This window comes from Canis lupus, chromosome 8 (assembly GCF_011100685.1).
Source record: "Canis lupus familiaris isolate Mischka breed German Shepherd chromosome 8, alternate assembly UU_Cfam_GSD_1.0, whole genome shotgun sequence".
Lineage (NCBI taxonomy): Eukaryota > Metazoa > Chordata > Mammalia > Carnivora > Canidae > Canis > Canis lupus.
Window position 1 is genome coordinate 17,346,758 of NC_049229.1, and position 11,320 is coordinate 17,358,077.

The 11,320-nt window shown below is 38.7% G+C and overlaps 1 non-coding gene across 1 annotated transcript; it reads left to right on the forward strand.

Annotated features, from left to right (window-relative positions):
- Positions 1–5,168: 5,168 nt before the first annotated feature.
- On the forward strand, positions 5,169–5,303 carry LOC119873131. Its single transcript, XR_005363924.1, has one exon. It is a non-coding gene; the product is annotated as a small nucleolar RNA SNORA5 (small nucleolar RNA).
- Positions 5,304–11,320: the final 6,017 nt, after the last annotated feature.

Sequence of the window (11,320 nt, forward strand, 5' to 3'; positions counted from 1 at the left end):
TTCAGTTAAATGACAAGAAAGAAAAGGATATAGTCCCCAAAAGTATTTGCTAAAACCCAAACTGAGTACATACTCATTTATACTCTATGTGCTATGCTAGATTTCACAGGTTTTTTCTTTCTTGATATTTCTAGAACTAACAGCTCTGTGGAACAAATATCTTTTTTAGGAGTCTCCCTTCATTTTAAATTTCACCAGAATAGCTAGTATTTCAAGGAATGTGCTTCTCCAAGCTTCTTTTGCAAGCAAACCCTACTCCTTTTTGCAAGCAAGTCTTACCACCTTCCTCCTTTTCCCGCTGTCCTCAACCACATTACAGGTCACTTTATGCGTTGGAATATAAAACAAACTCACATGAAAAGAAAGTGTTCGAACTTTAAACTCTTATGTATTTTAGATCATTGGTTCCCAAGTCTATCTGCTCCTCAAAATCATTTGGGGAGTTTTTTTGTGTTGGAGGGAGGTGGTTAATATAGATTCCCGGGCTCCACTCCAGACCTATCTCAAAATAGAATCTTGAAAGTAGGGTGCAAGAGTCTGAATTTAAAATAAAATTTAATATCTTTAATTTTAAAAAAAACCTACCCAGTTACTTTGAACAGTAGCTGGACTTGAGAACCACTGTTATAAACTGGAAGGACTTAAGAAATTCAGAAACCATAGATCTGTCATGGCTGAGCAGTCAGGGAAAACTGGTGAAAGTGGGGTTTGACTGAGCCACGTAGACTGTCAAGTATAGTAGACTACACATGGACAGCCGCGGAAAGGGCACTGGGTTCTCCAGGAATGAGTAATGACATGACAAAGTGAAGAGGCAACATAAGCTAGTACATATGTGGCTCTATGAGATGATTAGATTCACCAGAAAGCAGAGAGGGTACAGTGAGAAGTGATAGGAAATAGGTCAGAGAAAGAGGCACCTTACAGTTAGTTTTAATAAGTAATGGCTCACGATGCAAGATTGATCAGTGGGACCCAAAGAACAGGAGAAAGGGAGTCATGCCCCTCCCTGAATTTTAGCCCCATTCTGAGCTAACCAGTGGGACCCCCAAGACAGGTGATTCTGGGTTATGATTCTGATCAAAAGGATATTATGCCCCATTTGTAATTTTCAGCAAAATGAAAAGATAGGACTAAATGGCATCTGAGATTTCTTACAGATGTAACCTTTATGATTCTATTTATAAATCTCACTATTTCATCATTTCCAAAAAATGAATCCTTTTAAGCATTCTTTGCTGTTCTTTGAATTTTACTCCCATCCCTTCTGGAGAGAATAAATCGCCCAATAATGTGAGCAATGGCAGGTGGTATTTTCATTAATCTCACAGTAGGAAGTCCCACGTCTACCTTCTAGTAATGATCAACCTGGAACAATATACGCTGTTCTCCAAGGCTTGCTCTACAGACTTTGTGACCTTAATACCGATTTTTTTAACTGAGATAAGGCCTTAAAACACACAGACTAAAGATAGATTCATATGCCACATTGACCTAGAAGAATAAAAGTCTGTAGCAAATAACATGTTAGATAAATCTGATGTGACAAGCACTTTTGCAGTAGTAGCCATTTTTCCCAGGGGACTCAGTGATATATGAAGACTAATATACTCATGAGATAATAAAGAGTACACCCTCTATTTCCAAGTACACTTGATACAACCCCAAATCAATTTTCTCCTCTTTTTGAAGTTCGTTCCAATCTGTCAAGATCCATCCCTACTTGGCCTCATCTCCAGCCATGTCCCTTTTTCCTTCATATTATTTAATGACTACCATTGCAAATCACAGAAATGAAGATTCAACGGATGATAAAATGTTGTTGCTGAGACAGAGAATTCAGTATACCCTCTTTCAAACTGTCTTGCTGATAGCTGATGAGATTATTCTCATAATTCTTGGGAATAATTCTTTTGTTATTTTCCATAAAGTATAGAATAAGATCCAAAAAAGATTTCAAGGACAAAGGAATTATGGCAAAGGTCCACAAACAAAGCAAAAAGCAAGATGAAGTTAGGAAAGCCTCTTTTTCTTAAGTCTACTTATTGCTAGGACTCTGTACTATATTAGGGATATCTGATGGTTTATCTGAGTTCCAAATAAAAGATTTACAGTATAAAAGCTGTAGAGGAAATAGAATGATTTACTTGAGAAGCCCTAGTCCTATTTCTTATACGATTTGTGTCCTAACAAATGATCCATTTAAAAGTGGTGCCAAGAGGTAGTGGAACTGACTTCCTATTAAAAAAAAAAAAAAAAATCCGAGGAGAACAGCATCATTACCAAATCCTTACGAGTTTACTGACCCATGTCAGTAAACATGTTTATTATAATTAGAATAATTTATAAATATATATGCAACAGAGTTCAAAAGCAAATAGGCGATGGATAAGGAAAATGTTACAAAACAAAATCTAGTATATATTTGTTACAGTGGACATAAAGCTTATCACATTATCTGATGAATAATGGTCTTTCTTAGCTGTAAATAATCAGAGATAGATTTATGGATAATCAGATTTGAACTAGACTTTGGAGGATCAGCACAGTTAAACACTTTAATATTTTGAGGGTTCTCTCTGAATGTCTTGTCAACTCTACCACCTAACTGAACTTAATTCTTCCCTTATCTCCATCTCCTCTACCACTGCCCTCATTCCAGCCACCATCTTCTCTCCCTTGTACGCCTGCTACGGCCTCCTTTCTGTTTTCTCTTTGGCCCAATCCAATCGATTGTGTCAGCCTACTTATCATTCCTGGAACATACCAAGTGCTTTCCACCTCATTGCCCTTGTCTGTAGCTTTCACTGCTGTAGTGTGTATGGTACATTAGCTGCCCAATAAATATATGTTGAATCAATGAATAATTGTTTCTTCTTCTGGTTTGTAAGCTCCACGAGAACAGAGACCATATCTGTTTAATTCCCCACTCTATTCCCAGAAGCCAATATAGCCCTTAAGACATAGTGGACATTCCGTAAATATCTACTGAAAGAAGAAAACAAGGGAGGAAGGAAGGAAGGAGAGAAGGGAGGGAGGGAGGAAGGAAAGATTGAGCAAAGACCGAGTCTGCTATGTGAGTTTTGCCTTAAGAACATGTTATTATCCTTGCCATTATAATGATATTTCTTCTAGTTCCTTTGGAAGTATGTAACACCACAATGACATATCACGGAGTAAAGTAGGAAAGCCTATTTGGCCCTATTAGTATTGTTTTATAAATATTTGACAAAATGTGCTGTTCTGAAAAACAATAAATACCAATAAAAATTCCATAGCTGCACCTAAATTAGCCCCAAAGCATTATCACTAATACCTATGATCTGTATTTCCAAATGGTAGCTAAATGGTATGCGTGTTTTCAGCCATTTTCACAAGCTTTTTACTTGAATCTTAAGAACGACTCTAGGCACATGATAGAAACTATCTTATAACATCCACATACGGTAGTTTGATTCCTATAAAACGATTGCTTATGCTCAGAGAAACATCATGTTTCTAATGCTGGAGGTAATATTACTTCAGTGACACTATCAAAATGAATTGTACTTCTTGTATAGTACATCAAGAGATATGCCATTATCTGTTGGATTTAACATGTAACATCAAGCCTCTTTCATATTTAGTACCTCAGGGTATACAATGCAGTAATAATGTATTATGAAAAGAAAATTGTTTTGCACTCTTTCTTGTAAATTATTTTTCCTTTCCCATTCTCCATGTGTTCAGAGATTTTTTTCTTTTAAAAAAAGGTAACATTTTAAGCATAGAGATGTGCATGATTTAAAAAACTTCTCATCCTGTTTTCTGTGTTTATACCATTTTTATACTATATTATAAATTCCTAGTGGTCTAACAAAGTATGATTTTGTTATTAACCTTGGTCAAATGAGAGGGGTTTTTTTTTTTAATTATAATATCAAAAGAGCTGCAAAGACCACTTTTGGGTAAAGAATTGACAAACAGGGATGCCAGGGTGGCTCATAGGTTAAGTGTCTGCCTTTGGCTCTGGGCATGATCCCAGGGTCCAAGATCGAGTCCTGCATCAAGTTTCTTGCAGGGAGCCTGCTTCTCCCTCTGCCTGTGTCTCTGCCTATCTCTGTGTCTCTCATGAATCAATAAATAAAATCTTTTTTTAAAAAAAGAACTTACAAACATATACTCTGTGGTGTGTATGTAAAGTCTGTAATGTACAATTTTGGTCTCATTCACCACAACAGAAATTTTAGTCTCATAAAGAACATCAGCCATTTTTCTCAAATCAGAAAACAAAAATTGAATTTACTTTAAGGTGAAAATAAATGCAACTTGGATAAAGGAAATCAGAACTGAAGTTTCCTAACTGAATTATCTGTGGTTTTGTTTTAAGAGTACTGGTCCAAGGGCACCTGGGTGGCAATATGGGTTGAACATGCAACTCTTGATTTCAGCTTAGGTCATGATGGGGGGATCGAGCTCCACATCTGGCTCCCAGCTGGGCATGGAGACTGCTTAAGATTCTCTCCCTCTCCCTCTGCCCCTCCCACCCCTACCTCCATCCCCTTGCATGGCTTGCTTGTGTGGGTCCACTCTTCCACGCTCTCTCTCTTAAAAAAATAATAATAATAATAATAGAGTACTTGTCCAGTGTTTATGAAGCAACTTTTCTTTAAAAGCACTACACTGCCATCTGCCATCTCAGGAGTTATTTTTCTGGGATTATAGCTGACCTTAACAATTTTCTTTGCTGTCAATTTTTATGATTAATTTGATAATCTTCTGCTGATATGTTAATAATATAGACCTTCTATTATAGCAAACTATCAAGTTTCATTCTTTGCTTTTCTTCCTGACCATTAAAAACAACAATGTACATGATTTCCTAAAATTCAGTAGGTTTACAAATTAGGCTTTTTATACCAATTTTAATTTCTTCTAATTAGAGAGAAAAATCACAAAATATGGGAGAGCTATAAAACAATACTATTGGGACATCTGGGTGGCTCAGCAGTTGAGCATTTGCCTTTGGCTCAGGGCATGAGTCTGGTCCGGAGATTGAGTCCCACATCAGGCTTCCTGTGAGGAGCCTACTTTCCCCTCTATGTCTCTGTTTCTCTCTGTGTCTCTCAGAAATAAATAAATAAAATATTTTTTAAAATAAATAAATAAAACTATACCATTACCATTACTGCAGTCAAGTCAAATTCAGCTCCCATTCCCATCATAGTGGGAACTGGCCAAATAGCCACAGCAAGCCCTGCAGCTTGTGGGCTCTGAATCCCCTGCCCTGGGACCTGGGGATAAAAGTTTGGCTGCAGACAGGACAAAAATAATATTAAATTAAATTAAAATAAAATAAAATAAAATAAAATAAAATATACCATTATTCTGTCTTCAAGAGTTAATCACTGATAACATTTTGTCATCCTTTTCTACCTAATGCATTTTAAGTAGCCTTTCATGCAATTAATCAACAAATCCATTCCCAGTCATGACAACAGTGGAAAGTCAGAGCCAGCACTACAGCTTCGAAGGGCCCTCAACTAGACTCTGTAATAAAAGTTGAGGAGCCCTGAGCCCTGTGACTCAACTGGAAACCCTACTATTAATTCTCAGAAGTTAAGCCTGAATTTTGGAGTGGTCACAAGACAAGTGCAATGTTTTAAGCCTGGGTTTAGGGTGTAATGTTGTAGCCTCCTGAATTGAAAGATATGAGGGTTAATTTTTTCTGTCAACTTGACTGGGCTAAGGGATGGCCATATAGTTGATAAAACATTTCTGGATACATCTGTGAAGGTGTTTCTTGAAGAAATTAGCATTTGAATTGTTCAAATGGGTATAGTAGATGGCCCTGTCCAGTATTGGGCATCATTCAATCTACTGGAGAGAACAAAAAGGTAGAGGAAGAGCTAATTCACTCTCTCTCTCTGCTGAAGCTATATCTTGACACAGAGATAGAGATACAGAGAGATTGAGAGAGAGAGAGAGATCTTATTTGTTCTGCATCCCTGGAGAACCCTAACACAGAAGACAATGCAAATATGAGCATGAGGAAGTCAGAGCTCCTCTGCCTTGCAGGACCCCAACCCATATGAACCAGAGGACCCACAGTGAACTTTCACATGGACTAAGGAAAGCACACAGTAGGTTATCTATTTTACCAAGATAACCTTTGCTCTCTCTACTTAAAAGCCTCCATTCTACCAACTCGCTAACATGCAGAAACCTTGGGTTTCTTCAGCTTGGAAAAGCAGCATTTTACAGAGAAGGAAATAGAGTCTCTATATCAACGAAATTATGACTAAAGTGGCCTTTGATCAATCACATCATCAGAGATTGAAAAATATGCCATTAGAAATGCTTTCCTGAAAAAATAATCAATTGCAAAATCCCAGCCAATTCCAGCAGGACCAGAACACAGAAAGTATCACCAGAAGACAGCTGAACAGAGGCTTCCACACCAGAACAGACCTGAGAGTATCATCTTCGACACACTGAGGACTTGCTCTTATCAGGTGCTTAGCATAAAGAGCTAGATTTGCCAGGGGATCCCTGTTGTAGCCTGTATACTATTGCATTTGCCATTATTTATCTAACATAGAGTCAAGTGTATGTAGTTTCATTAGAAAGCATAGATTCGATCATTCTCCTCTAATCATTTTGTCATCTTTCTAAGATCTGAACTAAGAACCTCCCCGTCAAAGTGCTATTGTGTATGGATGGATTCCTGAACAATAAAGTCAAGATTCTGCTACCTAAAATGAGCAGAACCAGATGCACAGCCTCTCTCCCAAAATGCTGTCTGCAGCCTTATTTCTCCTGGGCACACTGGGCTACACTCTCATATTCATCATTTTATTTCTTCCTTACAACAGCCTTGTGAATTATGCTAGAACAAATATTATTAAACTCCCATAAAGAATGGAGAAACTAAGACTCAAAATGGGTGACTTGTCTGAGGTCCCACAATCAGTCCGTGAGGCCTAAAATTCTGGCTTCTATTCAGTCACAAAACCAGCACTTTTCCATCTCATCAGACTTTTTGTAGTTAAGCATGATTTTTAAGTTTTGGGGGAGAGAAAGCATTATATTAAGACTCTTAAGTTCAATAAGCTTATCATCAAACTTGCTTTTTAAAATGGGTGTGATGCAATTGGTCGCAGAGGCTGTAAAAACTCTCCCCGTGGCTTTGAGAGCCTTGTTTACTGCTCATTGATCGCTGTGACAATGCTACCATAAATAACCCCAGATAAATTGCTATGTATAATCACAGAAGACATCCATATGCATGAGTCACCTGTCAGCTCTCCAATCCCATCATTTCCAATACCTGTCAACATGTCATCAAGGACTCTCTGAGTTTGTGACACAAAACTTTCTCAAGAAGTTGAAAATCACGCAGGGCTATACAGATTTGTGGTTGAAGAAAACAAAATAAGAAGTGCTCACTATTTGGGAGGAAGAATGTGTGTGGATTTGGCAGGTGATTCTGAACTGTTCTTTGTCCCACCCCCACAGTGCAAGGATCCAGTCTCAAGGATAGAAATTCAAATCCACTCTTTATTTGTGGTTAAACAATATTCACTGACTCACCATGTGAACCATAGGAGTCAAGGCATAGAATGTTCTTGGAATCCTCTAGAACAAACTACCAAATAGAAGCTTACCTTGGTGTGATATATGTCAGCCACAGCAATTTTTCAGGAAAGGCTTTGGTCGCTTGGGCATGATAGGTTGTGATGGCTCAGTTTAAGATGTTTTAGACTTGAGAGGTCATCAATAATATAAAGGCAGGGAAGAATCAGGTCAGGACGCAAAGGCCAGCTTCCATGTCAGCAAGGGAAGTGGAAGCATTTCCCTAAACCCAGGAACAGAGGATGAGATTCCATCAGTCAAGAGTCAGGAATCAAACAATTCACAGGAAGAGGGAGGCAGGAAAGCAGTAATCCACATGGACAATCCACAGGTAGGGAGAAGCAAGTAATAGAGGTCCCAATAACTAAAAAACTCAAAGCCTGAGGAGGAAAGTGACTCAGTCCATGGCATCAGTAGACATATCATGTTGTAAATCTGATCCTGATACAAGATTTGTCTCATCCAAGGGCCTCTTACATACTGGCTGCCAAGTCTCAGCACACAGGTGCAAAGAGATGAGTGGCTTCACCTGTCTAGGAGACAGCTTTTGGTGGTTCTGAAAAAGATACACCAAAAATAAATCTCAAATAAGAGTGAGTTTGCATTTTTTATTAATCTAGTAAGTGCATATGAATAAGTGTATATGTCATTTAAATAAGGCTAATAATGCACAAAACTATACCCTGAATCTGTCATGCCTGAAGGAAATAACTATCATGGGTAACAATAATAATGATAGTAATAAAAACATTGCTACATGCCAGATACTTTTTTGTGGAGAACAACAAAATAACCATAGCAAAAATGATTGCTAATTTGATTGAGCAGCTGTTAACCACTAGCCCCTGTTTCTAGGTGCTTTACATGTGATGTCTTTATTACTCTAAATAATTCTCAGTTGGGGGCAGCCTGGGTGGCTTAGCAGTTTAGCACCGCCTTCAGCCCAGGGCCTGATCCTGGAACACCCAGGATCGAGTAGAGTCCCACGTCAGGCTCCCTGGATGGAGCCTGTTTATCCCTCTGCCTGTGTCTCTGTCTCTGTCTCTGTCTCTGTCTCTCTCTCTCTCTCTCTCTCTCTCTGTGTGTGTCTCTCATGAATAAATAAATAAAATCTTTTAAAAATAATTCTCAGTTGGGTATGACACATATCTTCATTTCACAGATAAGGGACAGAGGTATTAAGTAATCTTCCCAAGGCCACACAGCTAGTGAGTCTAGATTTGAACCCATGTTTTCCAACCTCAGCAGCCATGCCTATGAGGAAGGACTAGCATGATACTAGATCTTGTGACAGTCAAAGGAAAGGGGAAAAAAAATGTTCTCTTTACACTCCAAAATCTCCCTTCTCAATTCTGATTCCATCTAGCAAATAGCCTAAAATTCTCAACTTCCCCCATAATCATGTCCTTCCTCTGATATCTGAAAATGCTAAGAAAGGAAAAGTGGCAAGGAATTATCATTTACTGTAGCATATGTCATGACTGAGTGCCACATTCTCTGCCTGATACTGAATATATGTGACCCAATTCATCAGGTACCTTTAGAACATTCATTCCTCTGTTCACACTACTCCAAAGCCAGGTGGAAGATCCAAATGTCCCCTTACTAGCAGGCACTGTTGTACAAAGCCAGAGGGCAACCACCAAATCATGCCAAAAGGCATAGCCAGAAAGGTTGGTTTCAGAGATGGGGGTAGATTAGAAATGGAAGGTAGACACAAGAAGAGAACATGTGACTGTCTTGATGATCACTACAAAATATGAGCTCTATAGAAGGTGCCTAGATGCTAAGTGTTTGTAATAGACCTTGGTATGAGCAAGTCAAGGTATTCAAAGAGCCTCGGGTAAAAGACACAAGTTCTTTGAACTGCTGGGCCAAGCTCAGCTTTCCACATTTCTTGTGTGACAAGTATAAAGTTCACTCAAAACTATCTTTCCAACCAGTAACAGATACATGGGGGCAATAATTCCTTGTTTATAATCAGATACCAAAAAAATTTTGAGAAGTATAAAATATATTGAAAAGAAGTGACGAGTGAATATTATCATGAGCATGAGAGCAGAGGATAGTTAAGTGGCTATTGCCATTCCATCTGTTTACTCTAACCTTTCCCATGAGGGCTTCTCACACATTAAGAAGGGACAAGAAAGCAACCAATTAAACATCTGTCACCACTTTCCATTTACTGTTTAATTTGAAACAACTTTCTATTTCCTTCTAAATGAGAGTTGATTATTCAGGGAAAAGCTGGCTGCTTTGTACATGACTTTGGCTTGGCCCGGACTAGCATCAATCAACCAACACATCAATGCTGAAGCCTGCTGTTTCAAGAAGATGGAAAAGGAACATTTTCACAATGGGTCAGCAAAGCTGCCTGTGTAAGCATTTTTCTCATTGACAGCAAGAAGATTAATGAATACAACCATCTAGGTGGTGCTATCAACACTACATTCAAGCTGATTTTCAAATACTGCTAACCAAGAAGCCAAAGTCACATAATGAAACATAGCTAATGTCTATATAGCAACAGATATATTAGGGATTGTGGGAAATGCTTCATGTTTTACCTGAGTCTTAATTTTGCAGGTCTTCATTATGAGGAGGCTACCCCGACAGCCTTTGTGATACAAGTCTATGACCATTAGCTCTGACCCTTCTTAAGGAGTCCAAAGATTTTTTTCCCACCTCTCCTTTTTTTTTAAGATTTATTTATTTGAGAAAGAGGGTGTGAGCAGGGGAGGGGCAGCAGGAGAAGGATAGAGAATCTCAAGTAGACTCCATGCTGAGTGCAGAGCCTCATGCGGGGCTTGATCTCATGACCCTGAGATCATGATCTGAGTCAAAAATCAAGAGTAGGACACTCAACTTACTGAGCCACGCAGGCACCACACACACATAACTTTCTGCTCCTTTTGCTCCATAATCAATATTTATAACCCGAGAGGTAGTAAGCCAAGTGGCCAGGTCCTTGATGGTATCTAGTTACTCAAAGAATGAATGTAACTCTTTCACTTCCCACCACAACCCTTCATATATTCTTGCCATCAGCCTCATTGAGCTATTCATCTTTGTCTAAACACATCATGTCAGACTATGTCCTTACAAGGACTTTTTTCTTTGTGCACAAAGAACAAAAGTGAGCTCTGGTATCTGTTACTCTTCTTATAAGGACAGCAGTCCTGTTGGACTAGCTGCACTTTTATGACCTCATTCAACTATAATTACCTCATTAAAGGCCCTGTTTCCCAGTGCAGTCACACTGGTGGTTAAGGCTTCAACATATGAATTTGGGGTTGGGGGGACACAATTCACCTGATAACTCTTATGCACTATCACCAGCCCAAAAAGTTCTTTCCTCCCTTTCCACTGAGAAACATTCCACTCAAGCTTTCAGATTCCACCTAAGGGTTATCCTCTCTAAGAAGCCTGCTCCAATTCCAGTCAAGAGTAGTCTATTCCATTATAGCCCTTATTTTATTCTCCTTTGTATTATTTCTTATTATTGCTTGTGTGTCTCTCTCTGCTAATATACTGTGAGTTCCTTAGAAACAAGGACTCTGTCCAATTCATCTCATATTGCTCATAACACCTAGTACAGCCTTGTGTGTTATAGCCACCCATCCCTTCTGAATCTGCAGCAGCTAACACATGACTATACAAAGTAGGCACAATAAATAAGAAAAAGTGAATGTTCTCTACTACTGAC